The sequence below is a fragment of the Sorex araneus genome, chromosome 1, assembly GCF_027595985.1.
Source record: "Sorex araneus isolate mSorAra2 chromosome 1, mSorAra2.pri, whole genome shotgun sequence".
NCBI classification, from domain to species: Eukaryota; Metazoa; Chordata; class Mammalia; order Eulipotyphla; family Soricidae; genus Sorex; species Sorex araneus.
Window position 1 is genome coordinate 420444413 of NC_073302.1, and position 14977 is coordinate 420459389.

General features: G+C 38.9%; 1 pseudogene; it reads left to right on the forward strand.

Moving 5' to 3' along the window:
- Positions 1-3937: 3937 nt before the first annotated feature.
- Positions 3938-6856, forward strand: LOC101554101 (myosin light polypeptide 6-like; annotated as a pseudogene).
- The last annotated feature ends 8121 nt before the right edge of the window (positions 6857-14977 follow it).

Here is a 14977-nt window from a genome sequence, read left to right on the forward strand (position 1 = left end):
ATAGTGGTTGGCTTTTTACTTGCCAGTTGTAGAACCTGGTCTCCTACTGAGATGTTCTTATGTGAAGTCTTGTGTTTTATTGTCCTACTGCTTGTGAATAGCTAGGATGTTAGTCTTGGATAGGATGTTGAGAAAACTACTTGCCGCCGCGTGAGCTTTGGCCGCTGGCAATCTGTTTTCTTTAAATCTCAACCTATGTATTTCTTTATTTTGGCTTTTGGAGCCACATCCCCTGGTACTCAGTGGCTCCTCCTAGCTTGACACACAGAAATAACTTCTGGTGGTACTCAGGAGACCACTTGCGGTGTCAGGAATTGCACCACGGTCAGCTCCATGCAAGACAAGTGTCTAACAATCTGTACTGTCTATTCATCCCCTCCATTTTTATCTTTTAATTGTCTGGAATAAAATTCATGGCCTCAGATTTGCAAGAGATGATACTCTCTCCCATTCAACCATATCCCAACCCACAGCTTCTCCCATTCAACCATATCCCAACCCACAGCTTCTCTTTTTAATTCCTTGAACTCTTTCTCAAGGAACAAGTGTTCCTCATTTTGGTTAAGTCTAATTTATTTATACTTTTATTTTATAGACTGTGTATCTGACACGTTGTCCGTGAAATTTGTTTAATTTAAGTTCATAAAGATTTTTCTCAGGTTTGCTTCTAAAATATTTTTATGGTTTAAAATGTATTTCTATGTCTGTTCTCTTTGTGTGTGTGGACTACGCAGTGCAGGGATCCAACCTCGGGGCTCTCACAAGCAAAACATGTACTCTAGCCCTTTGAGCTATCTCCTTGATTCCTTCTGTTCATTTCCATAATCTCTCCATAAAATGGAAAGTTAGATCCAGGGGTATAGTTCAGTGGTAGAGCACTTGTCTTGCATAAATGACTTAGAGAAATAACTCAAAGAGCTAGTCCTCATGCATAATAGAGATTCAATTCAATTCAATCAGTTCAATTCAATTCAATTAAAAAAAAATTCAATCCCTGACACCACATGCTCTTCACACAGGATCAGGAATGATCGTCAAGTACAGATATGGAAGGCCCTGAACACAGTGGGGGGTGGCCCCGAAATATTTTAAGTTCTGAAGTTGGGCAAGAGAAAGAGGTACAACATTCACCTTGCACAGCTAACCTAGGTTCAATCCCTGATACTCCATAGGATCCCCCAAGCCTACCCTGAATGATCCCTGAACACAGAGCCAAAAGAAAAGCCTGAGCACAGCTCAGTGTGGCCCCAAAGCAAACTTTTTAAAATACCCACTGAAGTTCTGTCAAGATTCAGTCTGACACTTCTACTTAGCCACTACTACAACTTAACTTGATTTGTTGAAAACATTAACTGTTTCCCCCTGAATTATTTCTATGTCTTAACCAAAAATAAGTTGACCTCAGTGTTTACTATATTTCTGAAATACATTTTCTGCTTCAATAATTTTAATACCTATCTCTTTGCCTAGGTCACACCATCTTGATTGTTATTGGTTTAAAGTCTTAGAGTAAATTATTAAATTCCTATTATTTTATTGTCCCTTTTCAAAATTATTTTATCACTCCTAGTTTTTTGGTCTTTGCATACACATTTTTCGCTTGTTTTGAGAGGAGCATACCAGGTAATGCTCACAGGTTACTCCTGGCTCTGCACTCAGGAATTACTCTCGGTGTTGCTCGGGGTGGGGGAGGAAAAATCATACAGGATGCTGGGAACCAAACCTAGATCGGACGCATGGAATGCTATGTAGTATGCATTACTGTTCTATATAGCTCTGAGAATTGAATACCTACCGTTAAGTCCATGTTAGATCCATATTTGAGATCTCTTAGATTTCCTTAAATATTATAATTTATTATTGCTCTCATATGTGTGTATCTTATTAGCTTCTGTTCCAAATATTTCAAGCTTGCAGATACTGAAATTTTTCTCTTTTGAAATTTGGGCCATATAAGTCAGTGGTCAGAGCTTATTCCTGCTTCAGTGTCCAGGGGTCATTCACAGCAGAAACTAGGGGATCATACCTGGTACCACTAATTAATCACATGCCTCCTGCATGTAAAACATATTTCCTTTCTCTCCAGCCAACAAAAAAAATTAATATATATTAATGACATTTTATATTAACTTTATATTGTTTCAACCATCAATGCATTTTATAGAATTCAGGGACTGGACATTTTGTCATGCTAATTCAATGTTTTTCAAATCCTATTGCTCTTCTTTCATGCCTGATATGTTTCTTTCTAATATTGTTGACCTTTTGTCTACAAAACATTTTGTCTGGAATAACTTAGAAATTATTTTAGAGTAGTTCTTTCAGCAACAAAATATTTTTGTGTTTTTTTATCTGAAAATATTACACTATCCTGGACACCTGAAGTAAAATCATAAAAGTAAAAACCAAATTTAAGAAATCAAGCAAACTCTCATCTATATAAATTCTATCTCGACCTTCATGACTGGTATATTCCATCCAACATGTCAACCTATATATGATGTCATATCAATATAAGCATTATGACATAGAGACATATCAGTGTTTTTTTTTTTTTTTTTTTTTTTTTTGCTTTTTGGGTCACACCCGGCGATGCACAGGGGTCACTCCTGGCTCATGCACTCAGGAATCACCCCTGGCGGTGCTCAGGGAACCATATGGGATGCTGGGATTCGAACCCGGGTCGGCCGCGTGCAAGGCAAACGCCCTACCCGCTGTGCTATCGCTCCAGCCCCCATATCAGTGTTTTTTGATGAGAAATGAGACTAGTTTTATCACTTCAGTGGGAACTCCTAAGACGACTATTTGGAAGTCTTCATTAGGGAGTTTAGAAAATTCTGATGTGCTCGGGTTCCTGGACTTTTGTTTCATCCTTAGAAGTAGTTTCCTCCATTTCTTCATGATGCATGGCACGACATAAGGGCTGGGATCAGGATCCAAGTTCAGACAAGTCTGAGGTGTGATCAGGGACTCATTATCACATATTCCAGACAGTCTGACTGAGTTTGTTTGCACCTGGATGGTCATCTGGAATTTATGTTCATGAGTGCTTTCTAAGCAACTTCTGCACTGAGCTCTAGTAATCTGGCCTGTGATCCAGTGTTCACAGTTGCTGGTGCCTGGCAATGTTCCAGTAGGCCTGGGGACCACAGTCATAATTACTCTAAGCCACTGTAGCAGTGAGCTATAGTTCATAGCTACTGGAGAATTTGTCTCTGCTCTACCTGGCAGCAACTATAGTACCACCGCGTGGTATGATGTTGTATTTGGCAACATCTGTGATATTAAACTTGAATAGGGCTATGCTGTCACCAAATGCTAAAATTTTTGAGTGCCCCAATGTATCTGTGCATCACATTTGAGCAAACGTGGATGACAACCAGTAGTGCACCCCATGATTGTCCAGTGTTATGTATGTGACAAGATACAAAAGGTCTATTGGCCTCTGAGGTACACAATTTCGAGTATCCAGAGGCATCTCTGCACCAGGTTTTAAGGACCTGGCCCATGCTGACCAAGAATTTTGGCTTCTGAGTGCCTGAGAATAGCTGTGTGCCAAATTAAATTCATTTAGCTCTGAGGGGCTAGAATTTGAGAGTTCAAGTTCCCTGTGTTGTGTGAGCATTAGTGTTGGGATGGCTCAAGTGGTAACAAGGGGTTCAGGGTCACCAGAGCTTTGGCAGATCCTAGGGTTTCCTATCGTGGTCACACAGCTCCAAGTGCGACTGGATAACCGGTATGTGTTGGTGAGGTATAGAAGGTGAAGGATGATCTTAAGAGGCAGCTGAAGGTTGAGTCACAGAATCTGCCATCTGGAGCTCAATGGCATCTTGTAAGTAACAGGCCCTCATGCTAGTTGGCTATGCTATGGGAGATGTGGCCTTCTTCCTAGCTGTGAGCTATAAACTGGAAGGAACTGAGTTATTTGTCTAAGGGCATGCTATCCAGCTCTCCTAATGACTGGGAATGGGCAGAACTCTCCTCCATAATGATATCTCCAAGCAAGATTGCAAAAGACTCAGCAATGATGCCTGTAGTTGGTTTTTCCCGACTGTATATCAATTATAATCACTTGCCTCTGGTTCCAGTGTCATGAAAATGTTGGTGTAGAAGCTGGAGTGACAGTGCAGGAGGTAAGTCACTTATTTTTGCAGTCAGCTAACCCTGATCCAGCTCCTGACACCACATATGGTCCTCCAAACTCTGCTGAGAGTATTCCCTTAGAACAGAACCAGGAGTAAGCCTGAGCACTAGCAGGTGTGACCCAACTTTCCATCTGCCAAAAAAAGGTAGTAAAGAGCTGGGGTCCTGGGAACACAGTGTAATATCTGTCTCCCAGGACAGTGCTGAATACCTCAGAAGCCTCTTTTCAACTGTTATTTTCCCCCATATGTGAATTCTACACCGTTCCATATCCTCTGTACAGAAGCTGCATCCTCTACTGGAGTTTTTCCTCCTAGAGAGAAACTCCAACTGCATCTGTTCCACCTGCATCCCAGGAACCTCAGATGTCCTGAATGAGGGGATCTCAAGCCAGACTCTGCGATGATTCTCAGCCTAAGGTGTCAGTTTCTCATGGCCATAGGATCGTGTTGACAAGAGAATTATCTGTTCAACCATCTTTTATTTATTTCCTTTTGGATAGGTTATTCCTGGATTTTTGTCTAGGGATTATTCCTAGCATGTTTGGGGAGACATTAAATGTTGCCTGAAATCAAAGTCAGGTAGGACACATGAAAAACAAGTGCTCCTACTATCTCTCCAGCCCCAGTTCAGCTATTTAGGTCCCAGCTCCAAAGTCACCCTTATCATATATGTGGCTTGAAAATATTCTCTCCCGTTCTGTAAGTTTGATTTCACTTTATTAATAATTTCCATTTTGTATGGATACTTGTTAATTTGATGTAGTCCTATTTGTCCATATTTTTCTTTTTGTTGCCTTTGATTTGGGTGTCAAAGAGTGCCAAATCTAATGGTAAAATGCTTTTCCTCTATGTTTTATTTTAGAAGTTTTATAGTTCCAAACCTGATGTTCAATTCTTCAATCCTTTGTTGTTCACTTTTATGGATCACATAACATTGGAACCCAACTTCTTTTTGTCATATGGGTGCCCAATTTTTCCAACACCATTTGTTAAAGTGATTAACAATGTCCTATCATTAGTTCACATCCCTGTTAAGGAACATTTGTCCATATAGGTGGGTGTTTATTTCTGTTCTTTACTATTTTTGTCAGTATACAGGTAGGCTTTTATTCCAGTGACATGCCTTCTAATTATTATAGCTGTGTAATATTCCTGAAAATTATGAAGTATGAGCCCTCTAGTCTTATTCTTCTCCCCCAAGATTATTTTGACTTTGTAGTTGTTCTTTAAGGCTACATTTGAAGTTTAGTGGTAATTTTTCCTACTTATGCCAAAAAACACCTCTGATATTTTGATATTAATTGCATTGAGTTATAAATTGGTTATGGTGTTAAAGACATTTGAGCAATGTTTAGTCTGGGAACAATTTCAAGCCCCATTTTTGAGACCAGCATTACCTTGATACAATTTGTGTGTGTGTTGGGGGGTGGATGACTGTACGTGTTGGGGCTTGGGGAGACTTCTAAGCACATAGCCAGGAGTAGTCCCCAAATCTCAGGAATCATGTAGTGCAAGAATCAAAACTCTGGACTCCTGCATGTAAAGCACATGCTCAGTGGGTCAGGCTATCTCTGCAGCACCAAGGATAATGCAAGCTAGTGTTGTAAACTTTCTTTTAGCAGGGGTAGAGTGGTGGGGACTTGGAGCAGTCACAGTGCTTGGGGGCTCTGCCTAACTCTGCTCAGGGGTCACTTCCACTGCCTTGTTATGAAAGCCAGACAAGACACTACAAGTAAAGTAAACTACAGGTCAATAACTTTTGTGAGTTTTGTTGCAATACTTAACAAAAGACTAATAACTGAACTGAATACAATAACATACAAATGGAATCCTACACATTGATTAAGAGTTTTCCCTGAGATGTAATGATGTTTGTACGTGCAAAATTCCAGCACTGTGATATGTTGCATTAGCATAAAAAAGTGATTTAAAAAATCACTAGTATGAGCCAAGGAAATAGCATGTGTAGGTCTCTTATTCAATCCCCAGCACTACACAACCCTCAAGAAGTGCCAGGTGTAGTCAGGAAGCCCCCCAGACACCACTAAGTCAGCCCTGGTGATCCTCTGCATAATGTGGCCCAAGGAGTGTCACATTATTGAGCCCTAGCATTAAATTCTTCAATCCAAAAGCAGTATGGAGCCTGCAGACCCGAGCAGTCAAGACATGAGATTTCACCGAAGACCAGACCACAGAGTTCAAAGAGGCCTTCCAGCTGTTTGATCCAACTGGGGATAGCAAGATCCTGTACACACAGTTTGGAAATGTGATGTGCAACCTGGGTCAGAACCCCAACAATGCTGAGGTGCTCAAGGTTCTGGGGAACCCTAGGAGTTATGAGATGAAATCAAAGGGCTGAACTTTCAACACTTCCTGCCTATGCTGCAGACAGTGGCCAAGAACAAGGACCAGAATACCTATGAGGACTATGTCAAAGGCCTCTGGGGATTTGATAAGGAAAGAAATGGCACCATCATGTGTGTTGAAATCTGACATGTCTTGTTACTCTTGGTGAGAAGACGGTCGAGTGAGAGGTTGAGAGACTGGTGTGCAGGCAAGAGGATAAAAATGATTGTATCAACTATGAAGAGCTCATCTGCATGGCATTGAATGCCGAAGACAGTCTAAATTCCCCAGATTCAGGCTTTCCCCAAGACTCTTGGTGCCCTGAAGCTTCATACATATTTATCATAGCACCTTCCCCACCCTGACTCTACTGGATGATGTTGGCCACCAGCACTAACAAATATACTTTTTTATATGCCTTTAGTATATAAATACACTTTTCAATACACCTTGAAAACACACACACATTACATTATGGAGATTTATCAAAAATGCAAAAATAGAGCTGCCATACAATAGAATAACTCTACTTCTTTGCAGCAACACTCAAGTACAAAAGTGCTCATTTGATAAGATATATTTTCACCATTATTTATTGCATCGCTCAGTACAATAGCTAAGATATAGAATCTACCTAGGTGTCCAACAACAGATGAAAGGACAATGAAGCTGCTATATGTATACACAGTGGAATACTATGCAGCTGTAAGAAATGATAAAAGCATGCAATTTGCTGCAACTGAGATGTAACTGGATGATATCATGTTAAATAAAGTCAGAATAAGAAGACCAAATATTGATGGTCTCATATAGGCATAGTACATAGACTATGACAAGGGAATGTTATAGGGAAAACCCTTATATCTAGGGCAAACCCTTAGCCTTAGACTATAGAAATTAAAAGGTGAGATGAAATAAATGGAGCAATGTAAATAAGAAGAGATGGATTCTCCGTTCAGAGGATCCAGGCTCCAGTTTTGGCCACCACATAAAGTTTTAATAAATGACAAATAAAGTAACTTTTGCCAGTTGACAAAAGACAGAAAGGAAGAAATTATGGATGTGAAGTAACAGAAATAAGGAAGTAGGAGGAGCCTGTGATATCAGGGGAGGAGAGATAATGCTGGTGTTGAGATTGCTGTTGAACTTTTTTATGCCTGAAATTATATTATTGACCTGCTTGTGAATCATGGTCCCAAACACTTTTAAAATAGTTTCATTTGAAAAAAATCAAAATAAGCACTCTAACCCAGTTGGCTACTTATCACCAAAGTGGCCCTGGGTCTTTTAAGTATTGCCTGCAAGTTAACCCCCCAATAAAACACCCCACAAGAAAATGTCAATGTGTAAAAAATTGCATAATTCAATACTCTTCCATGCTAAAAATGCTCAATAAACTTGGGATAAAAGGAAATTTACTCAGCATAATAAAAGTTCATATAGAAAAGTTCATAGCCATAAACATCTGTATTGTTTGTTTGTTTGTTTTTTGCTTTTGGGGTCACACCTGGCAATGCACAGGGGTTATTCCTGGCTCTGCACTCAGGAATTACTACTGGCGGTGCTTAGGGGACCATATGGGATGCTGGGAATCGAACCCGGGTCAGCTGCGTGCAAGGCAAACGCCCTACTCGTACTGGCTGTGCTATCACTCCAGCCCAACATCCTTATTGTTAAAGAAGTGAAAGACTTTTCTCTGAGATAAACAGAGAGAAAGGGTGCCCACTCATGACATTTCTATGCAATATATAGTGTCATAACCAGAGAAACCAGGCAAGAAAAAGACAACCAAAACAAAAAGGAAAAAATTAATTTTTCCTGCCCACAAATGACATTTGTAGTAAACCCTAAATATGTTATTTGGGGGCAGGAGGGCAAGGTTATATTTTTGTTTTTTGCACCATACCCAGTGGTGCTCAGGGATTACTTCTTGATCTGTGCTCAAGAACCACTCCCAGCGGTGCTCAGGGGACAATATGTGGTGCTGTGGATTAAGGATGGGAAGGCTGCATATAAGGCAAACACCCTAATCCCATACTATTTCTCTGTCCCAAGATTCCATTTTAAAATATGCTTGAACTCATAAATAAATTCGGATCAGTTGCTGGATCTCAATTTACATGTAAAATCAGTTTTGTTTACATAGATTATTAAACAAATAATTTTGTAGAATACATCTAGATAACAATTTCATCTACAAAATCATCGAAGACAAAACATACTTATAACTAAAAGTAATTTATTTCCAGTAAATAAAGATAATTCAGCCTATATTGAAAACATGCATTACATGAAGGAAATTCAGGTTTGAGCCCCAGTATCCATGATCCTCTGACAACAGTGGGAGACCCCACAAGTACAAAGCTGAGAAATGTCCTAAGCACCCCCAATGTGCCATTCCTTCCCCTCAAGAAAAAAATTGAATGTAGTCGGAGAGGTAAAATATGAATACACTGAACACTACAAAGTTTGCTGAAAGAAAAAATTAAAGATAAAAATAAAAGAAACAACATACTGTGCTTGAACCAGTCTATTTAAATGTAGGAAAGTTTATTTAAAGAGTCCTTTTTCCTGCAATACCACTTGCTAACATCTATTCCCAAAACACAAAAACATTAATTTGAAAGGATATAGCCTTATCTATGTTCATCGTTGCACTTAGTACAATAACTAAGATTTGAACACAACTCAGATGCCCAAAAATAGATGACTGGATCAAGAAATGTGGTTATATATCCACAAAGGAATACTTAGCAGCTCTAAATAAGAACAAAATCATGCAATTTGTCTCAATGTGGATAGGACTAGATGATACCATGCTAAGTCAAGTCAGTCAGAAAGAAAGTGATAGATATAGGTTGATTTGTCTCATATGTGGGGCTTGAAGATACAGTGAGGTGCAACAAAAGACCAAAAGCAACTTAATGGGAGAACTGATCCGCACAGTTGAGTTGGGGGGAGGGAATAAAGGGGAGAGGTGTTGGAGTCCTTGGGGGAAGGAGGTGGCTACACTGATGATGGGTATGGTTTTGGAATTATTACACAAGAAACCATCATTAGTAGAACTGCAAATCAGAATTTCAATCAATAAAAAAATAATAAAATTAGAAAATATACCTATGTTCTTATTTTCTCCCAATTTAGCATACTATTCAAGAATAAGATCTTTTAGCCTATTTATCATACCCATAATTTTCTGTTCTCCTTCTCCCCCAGTATTGGAAACTATTAACAATTAGAATTGCTGTTTAAGATTGAACAACTACAAGGCTAGAGCGATAGTACATGAAGAAGGGCATTTTCCTTTCATATAATCAACCTAGGTTCAATCTTAAGCATCCCATATGGTCCCTTTTGTACCAGCAGGAGTAATCCCTAAATGTAGAGCCAGAAGTCTACTCTGAGCACCGCTGGCTATGCCCCCCCAAAACAGAAAAACAAAACAAAAAGAATGAAGAGCTGCAAACTGCTACCAAAGATCTTTAAGAGGAGTAACAAAAGTAATGTACTACATGTATTCTCATCCTGTCATATAAAGGGCTAAAGTACTCTCCACTGAGGATATTGTAAAATACAAATGTGTTTTCATCAGAGTTAAAGCAAGGTGTTGTTGAGATGAAAGATAAAGGGGCAGTTCAGAGTATTTTGGTGCTTATTGACAATAAAATATCAGGTGAAAGAACAAAGAGAAATGATGTCAAAGAAGTTTCAAGGAGATACAGGACTGGGCAGAATATGCCAGAAAAAATGATTGTGAAATGGATAAAGACATAAAGAAGTAGTGGGATTATAAACTACAGAATCGCAATCAATAAAAAGGTTTTAATTATTGTGAATTAAATAGGGATTTTTAGAAAGCGGTGGAAGTTAAACTAGATGTTTTTGGTGACATTTTAGCTCCTAAAACCTAGAACTTCCTTCTTTCTGAGACCACCTGATGGAAAAAATATTCTGTAAAAATCAATAAATTGGAGGCTATAGAGAGCGCAAATAGGCTGGAGCCGGTGCTTTGCATGCAGGAGTTCTAGGTTTGATTCTAGGCATCACATGGTCCGCAGAGAAACCTCCCTCTGCAGAGCACAGAACAGGGAGGTGCCCCCAAACCAAAAGAAAACAATAATTAGGGTGGATTATTGCCAAATGTATTAGTATTTGGGTACATACTCTGTATCTCGATGAGAAGTGAAGTATCGGAAAATAAAATTTATGTTCAATGGTTTGTTGGTTTTAACTCTTTTGGCTTGGAGAACACATCCAGAGTATTAAAATGAGTTTCTCTTCCCTCCAAGAAGTAAAAGAAAGGAAGTAAAGTTTTTTTTTTAATTTTTATTAGTGAATCACCGTGAGGTACAGATACAAACTTATGAATTTCATGTTTGCATTTCGTTTACATCCCTCCACCAGTGCCCATTCTCTTCCACCAATGTTTTCAGTATCCCTCTCACCACCCCCACCCCAACACCCACCACCCCACCCTGGCTCTGCAGCAGGGCATTCCCTTTTGTTCTCTCTCCTGTTGGGTGTTGTAGTTTGCAATAGAGATATTGAGTGGCCATCATGCTCGGTCTATAGTCTACTTTCGGCATGCAGCTTTCAACCTGAGTGGGTCCTCCCAACATTCTCTACTAGGTGTTCCCTTCTCTATACATTGTCTGCCAGAGAGGCAAGGGGTGGGATAGGGTAGGGGTAGAGGTAAAGATGCTGGGGACATGGGCGGTGGAAAATGTACTCTGGTGGAGGGATGGGTGTTTGATCATTTTATGACTGAAACTTAATCTTGAAAGCTTTGTAACTATCTCATGGTGATTCAATTTAAAAAATGTAAAATTAGGGGCTGGAGCGATAGCATAGCGGGTAGGGCATTTGCCTTGCACGCGGCCAACCCGGGTTCGAATCCCAGCATCCCATATGGTCCCCTGAGCACCGCCAGGAGTAATTCCTGAGTGCAAAACCAGGAGTAACCCCTGTGCATCGCCGGGTGTGATAAAAAAAGCAAAAAAAAACCAAAAAAATGTAAAATAAATAGATAAATGCAAGTTCATTTGCAAGCTACCATCTTTTCTGACTCTTGCATTACAATTGCAAAGTATTCTCTTTTTTTATTCTTTAATTAGTGAATCACCATGAGGGTACATATACAGATTCATACATTTTAGAACTTGTTTTTCCCTCATACAATGTTCACAAACACATCCCTCAACTAGTGCCCATTCTCCACCACCAATAAACCTAGTATCCCTCCCCCCATCCCATCTCCCCCCCACCCCACCCTGCCTCTGTGGCAGGGTATTCCCTTTTTTTTTCTCAACAATTTTTCACTTTATTCCCATTTGATAATTTATCTATTCCCTCTTTTCTCTCTTTGCCAAATGGCTTTGGGTCAGCATTACCTCCATTGTATTCCTTTTTTTTTCTTTTATTGAATCACCATGTGGAAAGTTACAAAGGTTTCAAGTATAAGTCTCAGTTATACAATGTTCGAACACAGGTTATTCCCTTTTGATCTCTCTCTCTCTCTCCAATTGGGTGTTGTGGTTTAATTGCAAAGTATTCTGAAAGCAGAAACGATATGTATAATTGAAAAAAAGGACAAAGTATTTCAGAAATTATTAATACAGGCTTAATTCAAGGCATTGATATTGCTGTACATAAATATATATGTGTGTGTGCACAAACATGCCAATCCCATTTCTTTTATGCACAGCATAGTTTAGGAATAATATTCTTTATAATGTATGAAAACACTTTATAAATTTAAATTAAATTAAGTTAAATTAAAGAATTAAAATTAAGAATAAATTAAAGAAGTACTATACATATTGGAGACAAAGAAGTTGAGTTCTGGTAACTAGAACTTAAATTAGAATTGCTCTGGCAATTTTAAGGGCTCAAAACCCCCAAGCTCACCTATATCTCCATAAGGGTCTAAATGGACCCCTGTGCATATCACAGGACCCTGTAGGAGGAGCTTTGAAAAGTCAGAACTGCAGTGTGCTTCAGCATCAGTCCTGAAAGGACAGCTCCCGAAAAATTTTGAGGTGTCTACACCGGCTTGATTGAATATTGGTTTTACAATAAAATTATTAGGTGCTGGAGAGACAGTACAGCGGGTACAATGTTTGCTTTGCATACAGCCAACCCGGGTTCAATCTTCAGCACCCCATAAGTTTCCTTTAGCCCACCAGGAGTGGTGGTGAGCACAGAGTGGTCCTGAGCACTGAGCCAGCATGCCATGAGCACCTCTGAGTGTGCCCTCAAAATGAAATAAACACCCCCAAAATGTCTGTACTTAATTCTTTTTTCTCTAATTATTAATGTTACTTAGTGAACCAATAAATAGGGTCTTTTTTCGTATCCTAATAGATGTAGTCATCTGACAGTGACCAGAACATAAATTTTTTTAATATGTTTGGGGGAGGATAGGGTTTAAATATCTAGCATCAGTAGACTTCATAACACAGTTACTGTATTAAATTTATCCGCACACCAAAAACATGACATACAGTCCAAAGAAAATACATCCAGAGAAAAAATACTCATAGTAAACCCTGGTTTGTTTGATTTTTTTTTTTGGACGACTGTGTTTCTGTAAGTGGTACAGTAAGTGGTATCTTGCATGCCGGGACCATGTCTTCCAGAAGTGTTGCCCTAAATTCACATTTATATGGTATTCTTTCTATTGCAGGAGAATAGGTTCAAGAATCAAACAGGGTAAATGGTACTGTCTCATATGACTCTTGCCCCTCATAACCCATCAACAATTTTTTTTTACTTCCCTTTATGACTTTGGAGTATGTTGGTTTATAGGTCTTAGTTCTAAAAGAGGTAGGACCTCTACTACAATAAGAAATCAATGGTAAATGGAGTTGCTATAAGCCTTTATTAACACCTGGCTACTTTCAACTTCTTATGGCACTAAACCAGCAGACTAAAGAGGGGATTAATACATTACTGGGGGTTGATTGATCTTGAGCTAAAGAAGAGAAATTCAGATTGCTAGTAAGTATAGAATGAGAATAATAGGTATTTATTTGGAAAATAGGAGCTCCTCAACAATACCTTTCAGTACTATATGTACTAAAAGTACATGGAAAATACCAACAATCCAGTTTTACCAGAACTATAAATGGTTCATGTTACTTGGGAATAAAAATGATAATCACTTCATCCAGCAAAGACATGATCAGTTGATGCCAGATTCTTATGGCAGTGGAAGAAAATAATTAAAAATATCAGATACGTCCATGTGACATATTTCAGACATAGATTAATAAAAGTTTATTTTATGTAAATATTTTCATTACTTTTTCATCTCTTGTTTTCAAACAAAAGATGTGTACTTTTATAGGATATCAAGAGCAGAATGTGAATTAGCTAGAAGTAAAAATGAAATACCAAAGCCAGAGAGACCAGAGCATGGACCTCTTCTGGTGGAGAGAACTAGCATGCTTTCAGCATAGGCAATATAGCTGGAGGAAGCTCGGTGGAAGAGTGACTTATTGTCATCGTTTGTTATTAAGTATGGTTTAAAGGGATATAGGTAAATGCGACATTAGTAGGAATTGGATTGTGGTTTGTCATTTTGACTAGGTTGAAGCAGAGTTTCAGAATTTTCTTTCATGTAAGCTTTTGTTTAAAGTGAATTACAATAGATTCTTGACCTAGCAACAGGATGACAGAGTGTAGATTGATAGATTGATAGATTCAAAAATACTTGTATGAGTATTTATAAATATATGTACATATAGGTAAATCTAAACCTATCATCCTTTAACTTCCTGGGCTGTATTTTAAGATATTATCAGATGTGAAGATACTCTTTTAGGACCTACTTTCTTTGTTGCTTTTGTTTGGATTATCGGTCACATCCAGGGTACTCTAGGGTTACCCCCGGCAGAGATTGAGGGACTGTGCGATGCCTGGGATTGAGCCTGGTGCTTCCACACGCAAAGCTCGCGCTCTTCAGCCTTTGGAACCATCTCCAGGTGCAGAGCCTAGTTCCACAAGGAGAGAGTCAAGATCCCAATCAGTGTCACATAATTGAACATAAAATTGCAGAAAAAAATTAATATGTATTAAAATAAATTTCATTATGATTTATTGTCCATAAATATTTTATTTTAATAGCACAGTGGGTAGGGCATTTGCCTTGCACACGGCCAACCCAGGTTTGATTCCTCCGTCCCTCTTGGAGAGCCCGGCAAGCTACTAGCTCCCCTTGGTGTGTTTGATTTGACAAAAACAGTAACAACAAGTCTCACAATGGAGACGTTACTGGTGTCTGCTCGAGAAAAATCCATGAACAACGGGATGAAAGTGCTACAGTGCTACTAATTTTATATACCTCTTTATACAGGGTCATATAAAAATCTCTCAGATAAAAGGAAAAATTTCAGAGACCTATTTTTGAGAACGCTTATTGATTCCCACAATTGACTGTAAGGACAAATCCCTACAAGAATAAATTTGGTGGTAGAATTACATAT